General features: G+C 42.4%; 1 protein-coding gene across 10 annotated transcripts in view; it reads left to right on the top strand.

Annotated features, from left to right (window-relative positions):
• Positions 1-25,535, top strand: part of ERC2 (ELKS/RAB6-interacting/CAST family member 2) — a 982,890-nt gene that overhangs the window by 85,518 nt on the left and 871,837 nt on the right. The window lies entirely within an intron of this gene.

The raw sequence follows: 25,535 nt of genomic DNA, 5'->3' as shown, positions 1-25,535 counted from the left end.
CTGGCCCTCCGGTGTTTTTGCCGCAGCTGCCTGTCCTGCTTAGCAGCAGACTCGTCCCGGGCCCACAGTGCGCACTCTCCAACAGTCTGAGGGACAGTGAACTGGCCCCCTCTTTAAAAAGTTTGAGGACCCCTGTATTAGAGGATACACAGAGCTGCAGGGAGATCAAAGTCTCACATAAGTCATCCAAGAGATCACTTTGTTGTTTCTTTTCTTTCCTTTTCCCCCTCCTTTTTTTGTTCATTTCCCCTTTTCCTTTTTTTCTGTTTATTTCTTTCCTTTCTCTCTCTTCTCCTTCCCTCCTCTCCCCTCCCCAAATTTATCTTTGAGATACTAAGAAGACTCTACCGTTGAATTTATTCTCTGCATTTGGCCAATACATTTTCATAAAAGGTAAATTACACACCAAATGCGGATTGCAAATACAGTATTTGCAGGATATGAAAGCGTGTATATAGAGAGTTAACTTTTTGTATGTACAGGTTCCACAGGGCCAACTGTGGAGTTGAGTGTGTGTGGATCTTGGTGTACGCAGGGTACTGGAAGGAATCCTCTGGGCATACCGAGGGACGGCTGCAGCATGCAAACAAATGCTCCTTTCCTCTGTTGGAATGGGGTAAAGGCATTAAACAAATTACATAATACTTTAAAAATATTGACAATAAAGTGGTAAGAAGAAACTCCCCATTTTTCTCCTTTAAACAATTAAAAACCTCACGAGCAACATTGGAATAATGGACTTACTTTACATATGAGAGTCATTGGGTGTTCCTTGGGATAGTCAAATCAAATAATGCAAAACTTTGAATGCTTGAAAAGTGCTTTCTTATTTATCAGTTGTGCTTAGAGAAACTTTTCAGATTTCCCAGTCTTGGGGACTGGTGGCTGAGAAACAAAGAAATTGACACACATGGAAATGTTTTTCTTTTCTTCTGCGGTTGTCCCAGTTTCTTGGCAGTTTCAGAGGGATTGTAGGTGTAAATTGGCCTAGTTTGATAGTCAATTATCATTTAAAATAATTTTGAATTATTTAACAGGCAGATTATAAGTAATTTTTACATACTAAAATAGGACAAAATGATTAGCTTCTCTTTCCCATGTGTTTGATATTCCAAGAACAAATTTACAACTGGTAGCAATTTGAACTTTAGCTCCATTTGTGAAGTTTACATTTTTAGTCACATCTCACTTTGTATTAAAGGTGATATGCTGATAGCTTAATTTCCTTATAAAAACATATTTGTGGCTTTTAATTGTAGGTGGTTAGATGTCCACATTGAGTTTGAGGACTCTTTCTCTATAAGTATGTATTCAGGCTTTAAACATGTATCTTTTCGTTTATACTCTGCCCATTTCCTGGAAGGTGCTTAACTATGGAAACACGGGTACAAGTAGAGCTAAGAGAACACAGGCGGAAAGGGGAAGAAAAGGTGATTGTGGCAGGAGGAAATCTTCTCATTGAGGAACGTTGCAGCTGCGTTTTGTTTCTGGTCTTCTCTGGGATCAGCCCAGGGAGTAGGAAAACATGCAAATCCCTATATGAGTTGGGAAAGAGAAGGGGACATGTATTGAAGGCCAGCAGTAAAAGTATGCTTTAGACTCAGAGAAACTTGGATTCCAGTCCCAGTTCTTTCATTTATTAGGAGTGGAAGCTTGGGTTGGCTGCCCAGCCCAACCTTCAGTTTTCTGATCTGTAAAGTGGGGGCAGTAATGATGCTCCCAGTAGGGCCACCGTGAAGAATAAATGAGAGAATGTCTGCGAAACACTAGGGTTTTCAACTGGGGGCGATCTCACCTCCTGGGGGACATTTGACAATGTCTAAGGACTTTTGTTAAAACATGCGTCCCAGAAAAGTCTGTCTGGAGACGTCTTTTGCTGTGCTGGTTGGGGCGGAGGCTGCACTGGCGTCTAGCGCGGGACGGGCCTGCGGCCCAGGTCCCCCGCCGCCCGGGTCCCCCGCGGCCCGGGTCTCCCGCAGCCCTGAGCCCCAGCGGCCCGTCCCCCGCGGCCCCGTCCCCCGCCGCCCCGGTCCCCCTTGGCCCCGTCCCCCGCCGCCCTGGGTCCCCTGCCGTCCTGGGTCCCCCACGGCACTGGGTCCCCCGCAGCCCTGGGACCCCCGCCGCCGCCCCGGGCCCCCGCGGTGCAGGGCTCCCTTCGCCCAGGTCCCTCACGGCCCAGGGCCCCCGCCGCCCCGGGCCCCCACCGCCCCGGTCCCCTGCTGCCCTGGGTCCCCCACCGCCCTGGGTCCCCCGCGGCACTGGGTCCCCTGCCGCCCTGGACCCCCCCGCCCCGGTCCCCCGCGGCCCCGTCCCCCGCGGCCCCGTCCCCTGCTGCCCTGGGTCCCCCGCCGCCCTGGGACCCCCGCCGCCCCGGGCCCCCGCGGTGCAGGGCTCCCTTCGCCCAGGGCCCCTGCTGCCCTGGGTCCCCGCTGCCCAGGGCCCCCGCCGCCCTGGACCCCCGCTGCCCAGGTCCCCCACGGCCCAGGGCTCCCGCACTTCTGCTGTTGAGAGGCTCTGAGGTTAGCACAGCGCCTGGCCAGAGCAAAGGCTCTGAATACATTGGTTCCTGTGTCGTCGTCGTCACTGTTGTCATCTTTGTCATCTTCATCATCTAGTCATCAGTTGTTGACATAACAATTTTCAGTTAGTTGCCAATTCTGTTTTTCCTCTCGAATATGTTTCTCACGCCCTTCCCTTCCATACCCTGTAGGTGAATTTATCTGTGTACCTCAAGTCTAGATTTCTCTTGCAGCCTTTCAGATACTTCTCTGATTCTTTTCTGGTGTGCACACTCCCCTCAGACCAGCGATCTCCTGTATTTCGTGTTCTCCCTCTTGTTGAGTATGTGCAGTGGGTAGAGTGTGTGGTGCAGAGTCGGACTTCTTGGGTTGAAATCCAAGTACCACCATCTGCTTGAAGTGTGACTTTAGGTAAATTTAATTAACTTTCTGTGCCTTAGTTTTCTCATGTGTAGAATGGGGATTGCAGATGTACCTTCTCTTTTTATTTTTTTTAGACAGAGTCTCACTCTGTTGCCCAGGCTAGGGTGCCACGGCATCAGCCTAGCCCACAGCAACCTCAAATTCCTGGGCTCAAGTGATCCTTCTGCCACAGCCTCCCAAGTAAATGGAACTACAGGCATGTGCCACCATGCCCGGCTAATGTTTTCTATATGTTTTTAGTTGGCCAATTAATTTCTTTCTATTTTTAGTAGAGATAGGGTCTTGCTCTTGCTCAGGCTAGTCTCAAACTTTTGACCTCAAGTGATCCTCCCACCTCTGCCTCCCTGAGTACTAGGATTACAGGCATGAGCCACTGTGCCCAGCCCAGGTGTACCTTCTCATAGAGTTCTTGTGAGCATTAAATGGAATGAGATGAGCCCTTGGCTCAGTAGCTTGGCACAAAGAAGCTGCTCAGTATATTTTATTTTCTGAGTCAATGGAAACTACATTAGGTTATTTTGCTTTTTCATTTCTATATGGTTGGTCTTTGGCTTAAATTCATCAGAGATGAGCTAGTTTGATAACTAATAACTTAAAAAGGTCTCTCCTGATAATCAGGTAGAAGTGCACTAACCCTGTGCTGTCCAATACTATAGCCACTATAGTGGCTATTGAGCATTTGAACTGTGTGCTGTCTGAATTGAATGCTGTATGGCATACACATGGGATTTACTAATAAATGGTTTAGTATAAAAAAAGGTGAAGTATCTCAGTGATTTTCATATTGATTCCATGTTAAAAAGATATTATTTTTGATATGTTGGGTTAAAGAAAATATATTATTGAAATTAATTTCATCTATTTTTATGTTTTTGAAATGTGGCTACAGGAAAATGTAAAATCATGCTTGTGGCTTGCATTGCATTTCTATCGAACTATCACTTAAGAGGTGAGGCTTCTCGAATGGAGGCACTTCTGCCGGAATCCAAGTGCCTGTGTTGTGGCGGAGGCGTCTCGTAACTGCTTCTGGCACACTGTGGGTATAGTGATAGCAAGGCAGGGACGAGAGCCTGTCTCTGGGCTCAGTTCACCTGGCTTGTTTGGTGACATTCTATACCGGGGACATATGGATGACTTTGAATTCTCTTTGGAACTTGGAATGATATGGAAGAAATGTTTCCTATGTGTATAAATCTAGAGAACAATCCTGAAAACTACTGTATTTCCCTGAAAATAAGACAGGGTCTTCTATTTATTTTTCCTCCAGAAGACACCCTAGGGCTTATTTTCAGGGGATGTGTTATTTTCCCCTCAAAGCCTCAGCTTGCAGCACGCACAGGATGGCCGGGACCTGACAGGGGGAGCCGACCTTGTTGGTGGGGCTGCCTGCACCTCTCCAGTCACCTCTGGGATAGTAGCTGTCACGATGGGGCAGATGAGAAGGGCTGCTCGTCTTCTTTACCACTCCTCCATGAAATGCATGGGTTGTGCAGATGTGCTGTGTAGCCATGCCCATCACTAGGTCTTATTTTCAGGGTAGGGCTTATATTTCACAAATGCTCAGAAATCTTGCTAGGGCTTATTTTACGGGTAGGTCTTATTTTCAGGGAAACACAGTAGTTTCAGAGGGCTGCCTTTGGAAAGCTCAAAACTTTCCATTTTGGAAAGCTATTCTGCTCCCTCCAAGAAGATTGACTTTGTTGCCTTTGTGATCTATCTAGTAATTCATGATAAAAATGTAAAGTTCACACACACACATACACACACATACAAAATCTTCCACTTAATTGATTACATCTCGGGGCAATATTGTTTTGTAGGCTGGATGCTCCAGTGTATTTTAAAGTCTGGTTAAAGCTAATGTTACTGCACAATCCAAAGAATCTCTTGTGGTTATTTTTTAATACAGTATGTTCTCTCACTTGATACCCATTTTGGGGGCCTAATGTGTGAAGTGATTAATTCTATTTAAAGATAAATATCAATTGTAAATGTATGTGTAATATATCTCTGCAGGTGTTGATCTCTTAATTTATGTTTGAAAGTTTCTACATGGTTCTTAAGAATTCAGTTGTCAGGTTGACTAATTGACAGGTGAGATGGTAATCTATTATAAATAAGTTGTTGAGGTTAGAAATTTATGGCAGCAACATTAAGATTATAAAATTATAAAAATAAACTGCACAGGGCCCAAAGGATCTGTCTTATGGTGGTCTCAGGCATTTCTCTCTTTGCATTATAGACACTGTGTAGACAAGTCTATGTGCAGACAAAATGCAAACAAACATATCAAAGAAAATAAAAAAGGATCATCCTCTTCTATCTAGTGGTCATCAGTTTTCATGTTTTGATACATTCTTCTTAGATCTTTTTTTCTATGCATGTTTCTTGTCACAAGATTGGGATACTTTACTTATTTGGCAAATGTATATTGAATTCTTTCTCACTGTGTGGCAGGCACTGTGCTAGACACTGAGGGCACAGTGGTAACAGACTGGCATTGGCCTGCTACTCTATTGGGAAAAGCTGGACATTAAACAGTTCATTTATGGTTCAGCATGTTAAGGGATTTGATGGAGGATACCCTGGGTGCTGTGTGAGCACTGAGTACCGTTATAGTCACATGTGCTTCTTGTCCTTGGAAAAGTAAATCTGGGGGAAGCCAGTTGATCCGTTGCCTCCTGAATGATGTTTTGGAAACAGCCTCTTTTTTATTGTGACATCTTTATTGTGCTTTTTTCCATTTGGTTCTGCTTGAATCCCCTACTCTGCCTCATTCTCAGCCCATTGCAGAAAGAGAGACCTTCTTTTTTCACTTCATTTTTTTTTTCTTTTTCTGGGAGCAAGTAAGAGTTTTTGTCTTGTGGCTGTGTCAGCTCAGCCTCACCCATTGGGAGGGATGGTTTTCATTTGCAACATCAGTATCAGTGGTACTGATGTCATTAGAGCTTCTAGACCTTATTAGTAAATGTCCTATAATCTCTTTGTCTTCTGAGAAACAAGAGCAGTTTGAAATCGTTAGGTGGGTATTTTTTGAGAAACTTGATTTGGTATCTGTATGAGTTTATCTATTGCTATACAAAATTTTTTCCCCAAACTTACTGGCTTTAAACAATAATGTTTATTATCTCACATTTTCTGTGGGTCAGGAATCTGGGGAGAGCTTAGCTGGATCCTGTGGCTCAGGGTCTCTTGCAGTCAGTGTGCCAGCTAGGACTGCAGTCTCATCTGAAGGCTTGACTGGGGAAGGATCTGCTTCCAAGCTTGTCCACGAGGTTGTTGACAAGATTAAGTTCCCTGTGGGCTATTGGACTGAATGCCTCAGTTCTTCATGGGCTGTTGCCTGGGGGTCTCCCTCTGTTCCTTGCCACTTGGGCCTCTCCATTGGGCAATTTACAACTTCCTTTAGTGTGAATGAGCAAGTGAGAGCAAGAAGGAGAAAGTGTGCAAGCAAGGTAGAAGTCACAGTTTTTGATAGCCTGCTATATTCTGTTCAATAGGAGCATGTCACTAGATCCAGCCCATACTCAAGGGGAGGGTGTTACACAAGGGTGTGCATACCAGGAGGTGGGGATCCTTGGGAACCATCTTAAGAATACTGCCTAACAGAGTATCCTTAATCCTTTTCTCCCAGCTGGTATTCCTATAAGAGTCAGTATTTCCTCATTTCCTCTACCTTTATTGTCATTATTGGATTGCTTTCTGTTAATAGCCTGTAAACTTAGTGAGGGCAGGAAGCTTGTCTGTCTTGTTTACTGCTGTGTCCCCAAGGCCTAGATTTGTGGCACACAGTGACATTCAGCAAAAATTTGTCGAAGGAGTGAATGAGGCTGCAGGTTCAACAAAAATTTCCTCTTCTTGCTCACTAGTGCCAAGTTCTTCCTCCTGCTGGGTCTCTTGGACACAATTTGTATGCTTGGTCCCAACTGAGGACCTTTAACTTTACACCTGGTTCTTTCCTCTCTTTTTACCCCTTCAGACTTGATGTTTTGGGAGTCTCTTTGGCTTAGAGCTCACTGTCCCAGATGACTGTATCTAATTTCCCTCAGCCCTTTACTCCCTTTCCTTCCCCTCTCCCACACCCAGCCCTGGCTCCAAGGTCCTGGCTGCCTTATTACAGGAACAGAAGTTTGGAGTCTCTTTCCCAGAGGGAAAGATTTAGGGGAGAAAGTACTATGTAAATTTCCCTCATCATGGACAGATATGACCTGGTAACCTTGGGAGCATCCTGGGTCCCCTCCCTTGGTGCAGGTACCCAGGAAGAACATGCAGAGTGGCTGCTCTCATCTGTTCTCCAAAAAGGTGTAAAATATGAAGCCGACCTTCCTGGATAGCTGAATACCTGTTCAGTTAGATTTTGGGAGATTTCAGTCCCTCGCATTTAGTGATAGATATTGTTGCATGGAAACTGGCAGCATTCACTATTGAATAAAAGACTGAAATAATCAGAGCTAGTCATTTTTCAAAGGAAACATAGAAATGGGACCTTTCTTTATTGTGTTGGTGGTTGTGACCTTTGCTCTCTTGACATCTGCTATTTGTTATTCTTCATATTAAGCTTCCTGGATTTTCACTCTTCTCTCCTGCCTCCTGTCCCCCAAAAGAAGCCTTTTTAGGAAGCTGTATAATAGTACCTATAACAGGGGCTGTGGAGTCAGACTGCTTTAGCTCTGCCACTTGCTGGTTTCATGACCTTCGGCAAGTTACTTAACTTGCAAGCCTCAGTTTCCTCATTTGTAAAGTGGAGATCATAATGGAACCTACTTTAAAGTTGAGGGAAGGAATAAATGACTAAAGTTGAGGGAAGGAATAAATGACAAGATACACTCAAAGCACTTCACATGTGGCCTGGCATAGAGTAAGCACTTAAGTGTTAGCTGTATTTGTTGTTTGAAAACAAATACTGGATGACCTCTGGACGGTGTGAACTTGACTGAGGATGTGATTATAAAAGAAATTGGAGGGCAATTCTGCTTTAGACCAAGGGTCAGCAAACTAGGACCTGGGGGCCAAGTTTTCCACCTCCTGTTTTTGTATAGTCTATGAGCAAGAATGGATTTTACATTTTTAAATGGTTGAAAAAATTCAAAAGAATAGTATTTCAGAGCACATAAAAATTATACAGAATACTAATGTCCATGTCCCTACATAGTTTATAAAATAAATTAAAAGCACATGAATAAATAAAATTTAATAATAAAAAATTAATTGAAAATAAAATAGCTGAGCGTGGTGGTCACGCCTATAATCCTAGCACTCTGGGAGGCCGAGGCAGGTGGATTGCTCAAGGTCAGGAGTTTGAAACCAGCCTGACAAAGAGTGAGACCCCATCTCTACTATAAATAGAAACAGATTAATTGGCCAACTAAAAATATATAGAAAAAATTAGCCAGGCATGGTGGCACATGCCTGTAGTCCCCCAGCTACTTGGGAGGCTGAGGCAGAAGGATTGCTTCCCAGGAGTTTGAGGTTGCTGTGAGCTAAGCTGATGCCATGGCACTCTAGCTCCTGCTAGAGTCTCAGTCTCAAAAATAAATAACTAAATAAATAAATAATAAAGTTTATACAATAGCCAGACTCATTCATTCCATTGTCTCTGGTTGCATTAATGCTATAATGGCAGAGTTGAATTGTTGCAACAGAGATGGTCTTGGCTGGCAAAGACTAAAATATTTACTATTTGGCCCTTTGCAGAAAAATTTGCTGACTTGATTTAGACCAATGTACTGCTGTCTGTTTCCAGCATAGAAACAGGAGGGGTGGGGATGGTGAGATGGAGAAGACAAAAAGCTCTCCAGCTAATCCCCTGTTGAGCCTTAGGTATGCTTGCATGATATGGTGAGGTTCTGGATTATTCATATCCTTATAGTCAGACTTAGGAAGTAACAAATTCCTTCCTTTCTAGTTTATAGAAATTCATTATTATAAAGGTAGCAAATTATTGAACCTACTTCTTCTGAAATAACATACAAATATTAGTGTGATTTCTGGATATTTTTTGTTAATATTGGCCTGGTTTTCTTGTAATTTAATTCTATGGGATCATTATGATTAAAATATATTAGTTAAATTTCCATTAATATTAGGCTGTAAAATGCTAATGAAATGCTGGCTTGCTGCATAAAATAGACTATTATATGCAATTACTTTAGTGGTTATCTGAAAAAATTTTGAAGACAATTGCTAATGCAAAGTTAATTTTAAAACCACAGTAAATTGAAACATTAAAAGAAATTTATATTCTGTATTTGTCAAAGCACAAGTATCTAATTAGAATTAACATAGTATTAACAACTGACTTGATATAAATTAGAATTTAATTTTCACTTGCTGAATAATGATGAATTTTCTCTCCTTTGTATATATTTGTTATTCTTCATATTAAGTTATCCGCCTGAGTTGCTAACATGTGCTCAGTCAAATATGGGTTATATGTAGCATTGTGAATTAGAGGTTCATAGCTCACACTATGAAGTCTAACAGATTAGAGCTGGGATCTAGCACCTGTTCTGCTGTGTGACCTTGCTCTGATTTTCTTAGCTTCTGTTTCCTTATCTGTATAATGGGTTCATTAATAGAACCTGCATCATCAGGCTGTTGTGAGGATGAAGTGAGAAAAAATGTGTGAAGTACTTGGTAGTTGCACTTGGAATATAGTGAGAGCTCATTGAATGTTAGATAATGTCTTGTTATGATAATAATTAGCCTTAGCAATGTTATTTAGTGTTAATGTTAATATAATTTAGATGTACTACCATCAGTGGGAATGTGGGAATATTATGGGTTCCACCTGTTTGGAGCCATGCTGCAGCTTTTACAGTTCACAGAATTTGAAAGCATGGAAACTGTTCCAGCCACAGAACACTGCAGCTCATTTCCGTGGGGGCAGAGGTCAACTCTCTTAGCCATTGAAAGCGTCATATTCATGTGCCTCTCGTTTTTGGCATCTTGTTGAAGCCCCACAGGCCTATATAAATTCCTTCTCAGGGCAGAGGCTAGCACATAGTATGGAAGATCCAAGGGCAGAGTGGCACAGAAGCCCCTTAGTGCCTTCTCAGCTTTCTCAAGTCATGGCATGCACAGAAAATGATAATGTTTGCGTGGCAAGCTGGGCTGAGCAGATGAGGCTGCCTATGGCTAGAGTTTCCTGGCTAGGGTGGTGGATGTGAATTAGTGACTTCTTAGCACACTGTTAATCCCTTTGTGGCTATGCCTTGGCATATGGTTAGGTAACTAGAGATCTGAGCAGAGCCTGGGTGCAGTGTTGGGATGACAGGCCAGCCAAGGTTTGCCTCCCTGTGAAGGAATAGCAAGCGTAGCAGCTGAACCTGAGCCCTTGGGGGGTGGGGTGAAGAGGTGCGAATGTCCTACTTCATGGAAGAGTTGCCCTCTTTATATGGCTACTGGGATTTCTAGTGTCTTGCACATGGCCCTGCTATTTTTACATGTGTGCACACACATGTGGCTATATGTAGCAGGGAAATACATGATAGAGAACAGATTATTTATTCAGAGATTGCTATAGCAAGAGAGACAGCCAGCATTACTTGTGTTTGATTGAGATTCTTAGAGGCAGATTGTAAAGTCAGAAAGGTTTACAGTAAAAAAGAAAAAAGAGGAGCCTTCAGGTATATATGCTTTGGAGGTTGCTGGCATGAGGAAGCTACAGACAAGCTAACTAAAAGCATCTTATGTGAGTGGTTTGGAGTGAGTGTTTAGCTTCCTCCAATTAGCCCTGAGTTGGAAGTGGGGGCACCCAGCTGTCATTAACCAAGTCCTGACTGTTGCAGCTGGTTGCTACATGGATCTTGAGTCAGTGTTCTATAATCATACATGGTCTGGCCATGTTCTTTTTTATATTCAGTCTCTCAGTCCTCTTTTCTTCACTATTTGGCTTGTGACTTTGCAATTCAGGAAAACCTATCAGCCAGAACTTCACCTCTCATAGATTATCTCGTTGTCTCCATCGTCAACTATTTTGCAAGATCTTCTTGACCTTTTTAATTATTGTATTATCATGGCAGTCACTTGATGAGAGACTGTGCAGAAGCATTTAAGGGTCTGGATAGAATGCAGCAACTAGTATCATGACCATTGTGGCAAAGATGAGAATAATTAATAGTCTCTGTAAGTTGCTTCAGAACTAGGAGCACTAATTGCTTAACCAAGGCCAAGAGAACAAACTCCATAGGTCATGAGGATCAACATTAGAAAGCCAAATAACTTTTTCCTTAAGGCAATACTTAGTCTGTTCTGCCTTTTCAGCTTCTTTCATCTAAGTACCACAAGCACTATTAGCAATGGCACAGATGCCGCCGTGACCAGCCAACAAGAAGTCTAGAGCAGTGCAAGTGTCCATCGCTACCTGTGCCGATGAGTTTAGACTGACCTGTATTCCATTGAGGGCAGAAGTGGCATCATTAATAACTTTCGCCAGATGTTCCTGTTTGTACGATTCTCACCATTGGGAACACTGTTCTGATTGTTTGCATTAAGAGTGAGTCAGTAATTTCCCCAGGTAGAGTGTCTGAATAATTAAGGGTGGCCTCATTTTGGTATTCACATACAGCCTTGGTGATTTATAGAATTAGAGTCTGTGTGTGTGGACAAGCCTTGGAATATTATTCCTAAAGTGCATTAGGTATTAGTCTGAGACAAGTAAGATCAGGCTTCTTGGCCATAAAAGAAGTAGTATCCAGTAGGTGCCTGTGGAGATACAGGACAAAAGAGTTATTTATACAAAAGATTAGAACCAAAGCATCACATTAACTGAGTTACATGTTTGAATCTAAGAGTCTCCTACAGGTGGCAAGTATTTGGACCATCACTCTGGGAAATTTGTGGAATTCAAATGTGGAACTAGAATTTGAACAACAGATTGTAATAATTAGTTCTTTTTTTCTGGCAGAGAGGGGCACTAGCAAAGGCATAGGTTGATTTGTTTAAGGTCATTTGTTCACACAGGTGTAAGTGGAAATGCCCTTGACTGTGTTTCCCTATGGTCTCATTTCATGAGGCTGGAATTGCCTGAAGGATTGCATCGTGGGATCTACTGATGGACGGCTTGTCCAGCAGTCAGGAAGATTGAGGGAGTGACTATAGTTTGGGATTTTCTAAGAATGAGTATTTTCTTTTCTTTTTTTTTTTTTCTAAGAATGAGTATTTTCTGACTTAACAATTATAATGAAGTAGAAAGAACAGAGAAAAAGCCATTATGGGTGGACAAACACTAGGAGTCTATTGAAAATGAGAATGATTCTAAGGAGGCAGATGAAAAACAAAAGAAGCATTAGACAGGAGTCTTGGTCGAATCCCTGGGTCGGGTCGAAGCTGTCCACTATTCAGTCATCGACTGTCTACTTTTGAAAATCGGCCACTTCTAGGGAATCTCTGAGAATTCTCACTTTGAGGTCCCGTTTTGGAGTAGCTTTCCAGTTCTGTGGAATTTTGCATTGCTTCTATAGTTGTGAAATCAGGAATTGACTCCTTGGAGTTTCACTACTGTATTTATAGCTGACAGTATTTGATAAGATATCTTCCAACAAGGTTCCAGAGTAGTTTTTTTTTTTTTTCCACTGATGTTTATTTCCAAAAGACAACTCTCTTGATTGAAGATCATGAAGAGGCTATTTAGGAGTAGGTTGTGGGAAAGGCCCTTAACCTGTTGGTAACAGGCTGGGTATAGTTCATGAGTCCCTTGCAATATTTTGCCATGTCTTTGTGCAGCAGGGCAGAATCTAGTATTTGAGGTGACATCCCTGAACACACAGGCTTTCGAATTACCCATTCATAAGAGAATATAGCCAGTGTGCCCATCAGGGAGTGGACTGCATGGCTGTAAGGGATAGTGGGAGTACTTACGGCCAACATGAAAGAATTGCTGTTAAGATCAGCACCTTTAGCTCTTGAATGCTGTTGAAAGTTGTCTTCTCATCTAGCTTGAAAATCTATAGTTTTATCTTTCTCTCTTTGTGTGATATGATGGTCCAATTTATTTTTATTGGAAATGTTTTGGGTATGACTTTTAGAATATTTTGCCCTACTTTTCAGGTATTTTTTGTTTTTTTTTTTTTAAGTAATAGGGCCTCACTGTGTTGCCCAGGCTGGACTCAAACTCCTGGGCAGGCTCAAGCAATCCTCCTGATTTTTTTTTGACACTCATGTTTATTGCGGAGAGACAGAATCTGTAGTTCTTTTTCTGGGACAGTTCAATTAGCTTTTGCTATTCAGGATTTAGATTTCAACCAATGTGTACAAGTTGATAAAGTCTGGTAATTCTGGGTCAAATGCACTCAGAAGAATTCTAAATTTTTCTATAAATAGTTGCTGGTCTTGTCTAGATTTAAGGAATCCTTAATTATAGCTCTTCATTCAGCCTGGGTGCAAGGTTTAAGTTCCACAGTGGTCTGAATACCTAGCTCATGAGTGGGATAGATCTTTGAATGCATCTTGGAGTCTTAGGAGAATTGTTGGGAAAAGGTAGGGGGTTTGGACAAGGGGAAGACGAGTTTACAGATGCAAAAGGAGAGAGATCAGAAGGGTGAGGGGGATAGGGAGAGCTCAAAGTAGGGAGGCAACTGCACAATAAGAATGGGGAGAATTTACTAAGGAAATGAGTCTAGTTTGTGTTGCTTAAGATTGTCAAATTGTTTATTAGCTTTGGCTAAATAATCCTTTAGTGAAACATTTTTGAATCAAAATTTTTTTGGAATGGAACTAGAGGCCATTATCCTAAGTAAAGTATTTCAGGAATGGAAAACAAACACCACATTTACTCTAATAATTGGGAGCTAAATGATGGGCACATGTGGGCACAAAGAGATGTAAAGGATATTGGAAACCAAGAAGGGGGAGAGATTGGAGGGGTGAGGAATAAAAGCTTGCCTATTGGGTACAGAGAGCACTATTCTGCTGATGGACACACTAAAAGCTCTGACTTAAGCATTATACAAGGCATCCATGTAACAAAAACATTTGTACCCCCTTAATATTTTGAAAAAAGTTTAAAAAGTAGAATTAAAAAAAAAGAATTTTGTTTAGAGGCTTCTGCATGCTAAACAAAAAGGCTGCCCATTGGGCCTAAGAAATCTTATTCCTTTTTTTTCCCCTAAGAATTTTTCAAATGTACAATTTTGTTTAAGTCACATATTCCCTAGATTATCCACTGAAGATTACCTTGGTGAAATTAGGTATGATAGGTACAAGAATTAGGATTGTAGTGAGAGTACATATAGGAAGTAAGAGTTTTTCTGGAGGAGGACAGGAATTAGACTCACACGGCCTCACGGGAGGAGCCAGCAGCTGGTTGAAGGTGATGCTTGTGCACTTAGCGCCTCAGACCCCCAGCCTCACAGCTGGCCGCCTCAAATGCAGACCTGACAGCCTGCACCCTCCCAGTAGGAAAGCCAGAGAAAATGCTCTGTCTGGATTAAAGCCAGGCTCTCAGGACAAAAAGTAGAAATGGAAGGAGAACCTTATCTAGTTCTATTGGTAACTCACAGAAAAGTTTATCCAAATAGATGCTGATCTGGTAAGAACCACGGAATCACCAGTCTTTGAATTTGGCTCAAACGACTAACAATAGGGCCGGTGTTCTACCCTGTGAGTCTCTTTACGACTAACAGCCTGAGACATCACTACACAAAAGAGAAGGACAAAAGAGAGCAAATGGATGAAAAGAAATGTTCTGAGTCTTCCAAACAAATGAGAACCAGTAACAAAACCTGGGTATTACCAAGTGGAGAATAAATAGCCGAGGTACTCAATGCAAAGACAGTGGAATTCAAACACGGTGCTGATTTACTGCATTGCCGCAGACTTGGCTGCCTGCACGAGCCTGGCAGCAGCAAGGCAAGGGGCCTACTGGATGCCACACCTAAGTGAAGACGGGAGTCCATAGCAATAGACAGTCCAGACCGTATGGGGACAGGGCACATTCCAGGTTAACTGGAAATAAAGACCACCCAGAGGAGACCAGACAGATGCTGTTTATTCATAGCTTGCTATCTCAACGGAGACTGCCACCATTCTTAGTGTTTAGCAGAGACTCAAAGGCAGGCAGTGGAGTCGAAAAGCTTTACAGCCAAAAACCAGGAGCTTTCAGGTCCATATCCTTTGATCAGAGGTTGCTAGCATGAGGAATCTAGAGGTGGGCTAACTAGAATCAGGGAATCTTATGTGATTGTTTTGGGAAGAAGATTTGGTTGGAAACAGGGACAAAAAAATAAGGAAGCTAGCAGTCACTGACCAAGCCCTGGCCTTTCTGGGAGGTTTGCTGCAAAGGTTATGGGTTAGAGTTCTGTTATCATACGTGGTCTGGCCATGACCATTTGTATATTCAGTCTCTCAGCAGATAGGAACTCCAATCTAATCCAACCATGAATTAACTCCAAATGAACAAGAGCTAGTCCTTTCTTTCAAAGCGTTTATTCTCTAGCAAGGGGTCAGCAACTGTTTTCTATAAAGGGGCACATGGTAAATATTTTAAGTTTTGCAGGCTAGACAGGCCTGTTGCAATCGCAGTTCAGCAGACATAGATAACAAATAGGAGTGGTTGTGTTTCAATAAAACTTTATTATTAACACTGGAATTTGAATTGCATATAATTGCCACTTGTGATGACATACTATACTTTAGGGTTTTTTCAACCATTTAAAATATAGGAATCTCACACAAGCCGAAGAGATCACTTTGTTGCTTCTTTTCTCTCCTTTTCTGGTTCGTTCTTTTTCTTTTTCTCCCACTTTTCTTTTCTTTTTTCCCCTATTTCCTCCTTTCCTTTCCTTTCCTTTCCTTTCCTTTCCTTTCCTTTCCTTTCCTTTCCTTTCCTTTCCTTTCCTTTCCTTTTCCTTTTCCTTTTCCTTTTCCTTTTCCTTCTTCCTTCTTCCTTCTTCCTTCTTCCTTCATTCCCTCTCCTTTCCTTCCTTCTCTGTCTCCCTCCCTCCTTTCCTCTCTCTTTCCTTCTTTCTTTTGTCAGGAAGATGACATGATGAGATTTCCGTTTCAGAAAGAGCATTGTGGCACAGGTGTGGAACAGGCCTAGGACACAGGATTTTGGAAGCCCCAGTCCTCAAACTTGAGTAAACATTAGAGTCCTCCTTAGTGTTTATAAAAATGAAGATTCTTTGACCTTACACCAGAGGTGCTTCCCCCAACCCCAGGCCTGCAGATCTTAGACTAGGCCAAGGAATATGCATTTTAAACCTGTGTTTTGGTTGATTCTTATGCAGATGGTCTCCTTATGCAGATGGTCTCCTGTACTTAAGATTGGAAGACTAACTTGTACTTTTGCCCAACTTGATTTTTTAAATTGCATTGAGAGATTAAGTATGTTTCTATTTAAAGCAAAGCAAAAGTCACTTGGTAGTCACACCTTTTTTCAACAAAAGAAAATTAACACTTGGAGGCTTATTTTGGTCACAGGAAGAAACACTTGGTGTTGCTGTGTTGCCTAATCAGTTTTGCTTCTCACTGTATAAATTCTCTTTTTCACTAATTCAGTTATGTACACCTTGTTTGTGCCAAGTAGGACTTCAAGCTACTTTGGATTAGGATTAGGATTCATAGCTTGCTATCTCAACGGAGACTGCCACCATTCTTAGTGTTTAGCAGAGACTCAAAGGCAGGCAGTGGAGTCGAAAAGCTTTACAGCCAAAAACCAGGAGCTTTCAGGTCCATATCCTGTTCCCTTATATGGCCTATGGTGTTTGGTGTCAGAGTTGGCAGTCATGAGTGCTTGATTAATTGATTTGAAAATGAGTGTTTACATTCTAAGACTGAAAAATTGTATGTTTATTTTTTTATACTGTGGATGGCTTATTCAAATTGAAATTTGGCAAATCTGTTTTAGTTTTTAAATTATGGTTATTTTGATTTATTAGAAGTTTATTCCTGGCTGGGCACGGTGGCTCACGCCTGTAATCCTAGCACTCTGGGAGGCCGAGGTGGGCGGATCATTTGAGCTCAGGAGTTGGAGACCAGCCTGACCAAGAGCGAGACTCCATCTCTACTAAAAGTAGAAAGAAATTAATTGGCCAAAAAAAAAAAAAATATATATATATATAAATTAGCCAGGTATGGTGGTGCATACCTGTAGTCCCAGTTAGTCGGGAGGCTGAGGCAGGAGGATTGCTTGAGTCCAGGAGTTTGAGGTTGCTGTGAACTAGGCTGACACCGTGGCACTCTAGCCCCGGCAACAGCGAGACTCTATCTCAAAAAAAAAAAAAAAAAAAGTTTATTCCTAAGGTTGATTATTCATTTAATCTATTTCTCATTATATTCCTTTCTATTTTGCTCCATTTTTCTCTATTGTATTTATTTCTCTCTTTAATGTATCGCTATCTACAGATTCATTTTTTAATTTCCCTCTGTATCATGAAACTATCATGAAGAAATGATATTGCCATATAGTCTGACTACTGTTTTTTTCTGCATGTGACTGTAGTAAACAACCATCCTGTTTACCTCTCCCTGTGAGGAGCTAACACCCTCAGTTATGTGGGTTTGCCAATTGCTAGGTAGATTTTTGAGATGTCTAAAAAGCTCAAGCTCAAAAACCTCAAGCTATACTGTAACCAAGGAAGAGTGTCTTCCCAGCTACTAGACAGCTTCTACTGCAAGGTTCCCCTCTGCTCTGAGACAAGTGTTGCCATGGGGGGAGATGGCATCTGTCACGAAGAGTGTACTATCACTCCTTACACATGTGAATAGCTAACTGTCCCTTCTGAATAGGCTCGTATTAACTGTGCATTTTCATATGAGAAAAAATAATTTGAGACCTGCTAGATACACCCACAAAATAGGCGCAGGCTCTGAGAATGGAGCTGAGAGGGGCATCCATCCACCACCAAAACCAGTAATTCAGAGTAATCGAGAACCAGAGTGTGGCTGGCTTCCCTGGTTTACTTCAGCACCCCTATCTCTTTCATTCCCCAAGAAGGGATTGAGCCCGCTGTTGGGAGGAGGGGCTGGTTTACCTGAGGACTTGGGTACTGGACCTGGGGAAAGCAGCACCTTGGGACAGAAGGCGTGAGAAGCCCTGGTTCCGCCACCTCCTTTCTCTCCTACTGGTGTGCTGTGTGAGTCTGGGGGCGTCTTCCTTGTTTTGGCCTCTTTTCCTTACCTATAAAACAGGAAGCTGGACAAGATGGTCTCTGAGGAACCTTGAAGCTCTAACACTTAAAATTCCTCCTTGATTTCCTGGTAGATTTGTCTTGGACTGACCTACTCACCTCCCTCCCTTCCTTGTTCCCTCCCTTTCTTCCTTTGTGTGGTTGGGTTAGCCAGCATCCCTCCTTCCATCCAGCAGGAGGCACGGTGTTCAGTCTTTCTGTTGTCTTGTTGGGAACTTTCCTGAATCCTCCAGAGGTTTGGCTGGGCTTTAAAGCTCTGTCTGCAGCAATGGGAAGACATCACCTTCCTTTCTGTAGAAGTGGTGTGTGTAATTAAAGCAGTTTTGGGGAGAACATTTGATTCCTGAGTGTGAGTCATGACTTGAAGCCAGCACCAGGGAACAGTACTGCAGATAACAAGGAAGTTGTACGGTCATGGCAGATCTCAGCGTCCCCTGGGTGGTACCCTGGCACCCACACCCCTCATTCACATATGATTTATGATGCATCTCCTAGGGGAAAATACAGGAAAACTCCCCATGGGCATGACCCCTGGCCCTACAACAGTCTGCGCCGTCTGCTCCTCAGGTCGGCTTGGCTGCCATCGTCTGTGCTTACTGATGGTGCCCATTGGCCTCTTGGTGTCCTTGCATGTATTGTATGGTCCACTGGCCTTACATCCAAACCAGCCTTTACTGTGTGTGTTTTTATTTTAGGGTTACTTTCAATTTCTTATTCATTTTAGTTAAGTTCCCCTTAAAACATAGAATATTACATCTTAACATTTTACCTTTCGTGTTCTGTTGATCTCTGTTGGAGCTCTTCTGTGAATCTCCATCATTTTCATTTTTGATACTTTCTTTCCCTTTTTCTTACTGGTCTAAATCAAATATGCTTTTGGCTTTCTCTGTGATTTAGTATCCTAAATATTGAGGATCCTGAGTTACTACTTATCTTATGGGCTGTTTTGCCTCATTGGACCTCTTTTAAGCAGGTATTACCTTTTTTCCCCATGTGTTTCATGTCAGCTTTTGACACCCTTGTCTCCAGGACGTCCCTACCCCATGAATGAGCCTTCAGTTCACCTCATTATCCTTATTTTTCATCTTCTCTAGTCTGTTCTGGTGCAGCAGATGCCTCACTGGTCTTTCTGCCTGCAGCTTGCCTGTAGAATCTACTCCACTCCCCATAGTGTGACTGACAGGGTTTTTGCACAGTCAGCACCTGGACTTTCTCTCCAGCCTGGTTCCATTTCTCTCACAGCTCATTCTCATACTCCCATCTTACTATCTTCAATATGTGAGGATCTTTCCTATCTCTGTGCATCTGTTTGCATGATCACCCCAAGCCTGGATGCTCATTTCCCTCTTTTCTGGCTGGCAAACTCTTATTCATCCTTTAATACCCAACTCTTACATTGCCTCTTCTGTGAAGCTTTCTCCACTCCTGGGTTGAGTTGCTTTTTCCTTGGAGCTCCCATAACACATTGCTTTTAGCCCTGGAGAGCATGTTTTCACATTGTAGCATAATTACTTGCTTCTATCTTTCCTTCCCATTAGACTATGAGTTCCTCCAGGGCAAGAGCAAACTTTAGTTTCTGTATACAGGGCCCCACACCTGCCACAGAAGTGGTAGAGACCATAGGAAAATTTTGTTACCAGTGAGGGTAAGGGTTCAAACTCTGGTTTACTATTTACTGGCTGCTATGGTTTGGATATTTATCCCTTGCAAACTGCATGCTGAAATTTGGTCCTTCGTGTTGGGGGTGGAGTTTAATGGGGGTGCTTGGGTCACGGGAGCCCATCCCTCGTGACCGGCGTGGTGCCATCCTTGTGGTGATGAGTGAGTTCTCTGCTATTTCCCACTAGAGCTGGTTGTTTAAGGGTCTGGCATCTTCCTCCTCTTTCTTTCTCGCTGTATGGTCTGCACATGACACTTCCCTTTGCCTTTCGCCATTGGCAGAAGCTTCACGAGGCAAGTCTGGTGCCAGGCTTCTTGTACAGCATGCAGAACTGTGAGCCAAAGAAACCTCTTTTCTTTATAAATTACCCAGCCTCAGATTTCCCTTTATGGCAACACAAACAGACTAAAACATGGGCTGTGTGGCCTTGGGCAAGTCACTTTGTCTGTAAAAGCCTTAGTTTCCTGATCTGTGAAATGGGAGTAAGAGTATATGCCTTGTGCATTGTTATAAAGATTAGAGACAACACCACTGAGCAGTTAATAGAGTATCTGCTGCATAGCAGCTCACAGTGTTCGATGTGTGAAGTCTGATCAAATGGTGCTTTTTTTTAATTACATTCTCTGAAATCCTATTCTTCTAGGTCTGTCTTTTTCATTTTTGCTTTTTTTTCCTGATCTCATTTCTGAGCTGTATACTCTTGGCATGGATAAGCAGGTTGATTTGTGGGAGGGTGATGAGAAGTGGAGAAAGGAGAAAGGAAATTGAGAGCTGCCTTCGTTTGGACAGCAGTGATCCAATTTTAACTTGGCAGCTGTTCTGTGATAGACTCCCGAGTCTGGCTAGGTGCATGAGGCGCAGTGACAATGTGGTGGAGTTTTAGCAAATATGCCAAATTTTGCACATGTGCACACCTTTGAAAATTCACGAACAGGTGCACACAGGCTAAAATAAATTTCTACCAACTAAGTTAGCCACTTGTCAAATGTCACCTTAGACAATCCAACATACTCAGTGATTTTATTGCTTGGTAGTTTTATTTCTTGGTATTCTTTCAGCTCTTCTTTCAGCACTGCATATTCTTTAGGACTTCTTCAATGATAACAAGTCAATGTTAATAATAATACTAATAATAATCTACAGGTACTGAATACTTATAAGGAGTCAAATGGCATATTAAATATTAATACTTTAAATGGATTATCTCATCTGATCCTCACAAGTTCATGGGACAAGCACCGTAGCCCCGTATTAAAGAGGAGGATGGGTACCAAGGCTTGGAGAGGTCAGGAACTTGCCCACATCGACAGTTACTAAGTGCCAGAGTTGAGATGTGAACCAAGGAGTTTGGCTTTAGCCTCCATGGCCTAAGCCACTAGCCTGAGTTGGCATCTAGTGCACATTTTTGGATATAGTTGTCTTTGTGAAACCAAACTATATGTGGTCAATTAGGTGATAGCTGGATTGTGTTAACCACTCTGAGTATGTAAGCTACATTGAAACAGACTTTTGATCTATTGACTGTTTCATACACTTGACTGTGGACCTCAAAAGAATAATCTAGGAAGACCGCCACTTCAGATAATTCCAGTATAATTTTGTCACCGTGCCTCTTCTACTTCATGCTAGTAGCTATCGGAAGTTTAAAAGTATGTGTATGGAAAGTAAAACAACAGACACTATGATAATTATTCCATTTCATGTGGTTAAAAATAAAATACGTAAGAGGAAGAGAGGAGGATGAGGGCTAGGGGTTGGATTAGTCACTTTAGAAAAACTGTTTTAATCAAGAACCAATGCCATAGTCATTTTTGTTCTCATGTTATAGATGAAGAACTTGAGGATTAGTGAGATTCAAATTCACTCCAACAGTAAATTAATTTTTTAAAATTCATATGTGTTCCACTGGACAACATATCAACCATAGGGAGAGAAAAGATTTATTCCTTTGTTAAGAGGACACATTTTCTCCTTTTCTTTGTTCAGCCAGCATGGGGCTTGTCTTTTTCCATTGTTTGCAAAATTAGGTCAGAAGGAGTCTGATGCAGGAGGAAACCGTATACTGAGGAGGTGGTTTGATATGGCAGGTTGGTGCCTCACAATAGACTCAGGCACACCTGGAGCAGGGACTGTGCATGGAAGGAGCTCTGGGAAGTGATTACCTTGATGCTTGCAATATTTATTTAGATTAAAAAAATAATGCTGTAGGATGTGATATAATTGATCTCTCAAATTATTCATTCCAGTGAATGTAATGGCTTATTAAAGTTTAACAATGGAATATGAAATTAGGCCTTCTGAAATGACCCTTGATCTTTAGTTAGCTGAAATGTGCTTTCCTCCTGTTTAAAGCAGTGAGAAGAGCACCGTGTGGGTCTGCATGTCAGCCTGCAAGACCCATGTCAGAAGCCAGAGGCTGTTGTGACCCCATAAATCTCTCCAATGGACATATGTGGGTAGCAGAGCAACCAGATCAGGACTCCATCCTGGGTGCTCACAATAAAGAGGTGTGGGTTCCAGCTTCAATCATCCTGGGCACATGCAGGCTGCAGAGGTGGAAAATGCAGCTCTTATGTCAGACCACCTGGGCTCAATTCCAGTCCATACCATGTACCTGTTGGAGTCACCTTGTGAAGTTCCTTCACGTCTGGAAGCACATCTGCTCACATGAAATCAGTACTCTGCCTTGCAGGAGGGTTGTTCTGAGGTCTTTGGGAAACAGAGTTGGCTTCTAACCAGTCCCCAGTAAAGGTGGTTGTTGCTGTGGGCTAGTCTAGAGCTGTGTGCACTGGGGTGGGAAGAGCATTGCTAAGGGGCTTATAGACCATCAGCTTTGTATAAAGGGATGTTTCATACAGAAACGTAGATTTTTCATTTTCAAACGTATAGTCATGGCTGCTTTCACACTGCGATAACGGACAGAGTTGAGAGGCTGCAACAGAGAGTGTGAAGCCTGTAGAACAAATTTGCTGTCTGCTCATTTACAGAAGAATTTGCTGACCCCTGATTTTGTGCTCAAATTCTAGTCTCAGACGGATATGGGTTTGCATTCCAATTCCACCATTTACTAGCTGTGTGATCTGGGCAAGTTACTTTTCCTCTCAGAGTCTCAGTTTTCTCATCAATCAAGTGGGGGTAATGATAACTACCCAGCATAGGAAAATTAAATCAGGTTATGTAAAATGTTGGACATAGTGCCTGGGATATTATCTGAACTCAACAAACAGCTGCCCTGATGTCCGGTATTCAGGGAATAATGTGAGACTGTGTTGGCTGGAGTTGGTTAAGGTTGGGTTCTTGGGGGGAGGAGCTTTATTTGGGCCACTGAGTTGTGGAGAATGTGCAGCATCTGGGTAAGTAGACACCAGTAAAGGAAGGGAGAGCCAGAGTAAAGGCCCCATATGTGAGAGTGAATGCTCACCCAGTGTAGATAGAATGGACACAGAGAGGGCTAGATCCCGGGAGTGCTGAGGTCTGGCCTTGGGAGTCAGGTGTGAATGAATGAATGACAGGGTGTGGACAGATGCCAAGTGCATGGCAGCTCAGACTCTGAACCAAGTCTTAGCTAGAGCTTCAGTCCACACACAGGAGCTCACTCACCCCTGTAGAACCAGGCTAATGTTCAGATGAACTTTACCTCAGGCCCTGGAACATACCTATATTGCTGTTTTCTGATGCTGTTTGGCACGTGCTCAGGGAGCCAAGAAGAAATGTTCACATTAGCGCAGGAAAGTTATTTGAGAAGTTAGATCTGTTGTTTCAAAAAACAACCTCCAGTGAATTCTAAATGTGATTATTAGTGATTTGGGGGTTCTCTATCGCTTTGCATCTCTCACGCTTCCATTAACAATAATCTGTGGCTGATTGTACAAAACAGCCATTGTCTTTCATGACCAGGTTGGATTTGATTCTTTGAGAGGTTGAAACAGCAGGAGCTAATGGCCTTGGTTTTCCAGCCCTGCTGACTTGTGCTGGGTCGTGACTTGTGATGGCTGATTCCTTGGGCTTCTGTGTACGCCCTCACTAATTGGGTGTAATCAAGATTCTCCTGAGAAATTTCAGAGACCATGAGGTCCGGTCCAGTCTGATTCATCAGCTCCCCGTGGAAAGTACAGTGCTGGAGCAGACAGAATAATTTTGGAGCCTTCTCTGCAGTGTGGACAGGTCTCAAAAGGTTTTAAGTTATTTTAGGATTCAATGAACTTGTTTTTTGTTTATTTGAGAGGGAAAGAGGAACCAGACTGTACCCTGAGAGTGGGTCGCAGAGGTGTGGAAATACACAACACAGCATTTTCTTACTTGGTATAAAATTCACAGAGATGGGATACTCATTTGACTAATTCTCTGGAGCATGAGTTTAAATTTCTGAATGTTGAAAAATAAAATAATAGCTCCCTCTTCCTAGAATTATAATGTGTTCTCATCTTAATATGCATACAACTCCTACTTGTGCTAACAAACGACAGGGCTCATTCATCATTCCGTAAGTACATCTGATATGCTTTAGAACAATGTTCTCTTCCCTCCCAGTGATTTGTGATTTAAAAAGAGAGGATCATATTTGGACCCTAGTCTGCGTGTCCTTGTCTTTCATACTTTTCATGGGTGAATAGCTGCATAAGGAAATCAGTGCCTTCCAGTCCTTAGCATTCAATGATACTTCTGCATCTCTTTATTTATCTCAGTTTCATATGTTTTGTTTTTTATCTGATTTTTCTAAACCAGAGATTTATTTGCTAATTCAAATATACAGGTGCTGGGGACTGCTGAGTAGGGCAGTGTTAACTCCAGAAGTAAATTAGCTTTTAGCAAATTCAAAGTAGAAGCTCTTAATTTGGAGGAAATATGTTAATCATTGAGTAAATATCTCTGGTGGAAGTGAAGCCTACTGTATCTTTGACATAAATTTCAGTTTAAAAAGTATTTCTCAGCTACTCCTCACGTTTAGAACATAGGCATAGGTTGGGATGAGGATATCACGCAGGCCCTGCTCTGTTGGCATGCAGGTTTATCTCGGGGAGTTGGGATTTTGCAGTGATATATATCAGGCTTTCTCAAGCTCAGCACTACTGACACTTTGGGCTGGTTAACCCCTTGTAGGGCTGTCCTGTGCACTGTAAGAGGTTTAGCAGTGCCCTGCTTCTGCCCACTACATGCCATTAGCATTCACTCCCCAGGCCTGACAGTCAAAGATGTCTCCAGACATTGTCAAAAGTCCCCTAGGGGCAAAATCACCCCTCCTTGAGAACTGCTAATGTAGGTTATAATCCAGATACCAAAAGAATGTTGCAGGGGCCACTGGTGTTCAGCCCAGGAACCATGTAGGGAGGGCTGTGAGGCTCTGCAAATATTTACCAATCCACATTGTCTGTGGAGAGAAAAAATGTTTGCACATGTATGTACTGCTTTTTGCAAGTGTGTATTGGTACTGGTGTGTTGAAAAAACAACAGATATATTTAAAATTGTTACTGGATTCAAAGTAGCTTTTGGCTATTTTGTACTTTTTCATTCAGAAGCTCCTAAACATGTAACTGGCAATGTCTAAATGCCTGGTCTCCGGAGTGTGGTCTCAGGAGTCAGGCTGCCTATTACCTGCCACCTATTTGCTTCCTGACTTTGGGTAAGTATTGAGCCTTTCTGTGCCTCAATTTTCCTATTGGTAAAAAATGAATATTTGTACTTAATTTAGTATCATTGTAAGGATTAAATGAGATAGTTAACAGTTCATGTTTGGTCTTCAATTTAGTGAGTAATATATAGTAAACATTTAATAAATGATGGCTATTGGAGGATATGCAATG

This window comes from Microcebus murinus, chromosome 1 (assembly GCF_040939455.1).
Source record: "Microcebus murinus isolate Inina chromosome 1, M.murinus_Inina_mat1.0, whole genome shotgun sequence".
In the NCBI taxonomy this organism is placed as follows: Eukaryota; Metazoa; Chordata; class Mammalia; order Primates; family Cheirogaleidae; genus Microcebus; species Microcebus murinus.
Note: the sequence above shows the minus strand (reverse complement) of the source record. Positions and strands in the feature narration are given on the sequence as shown.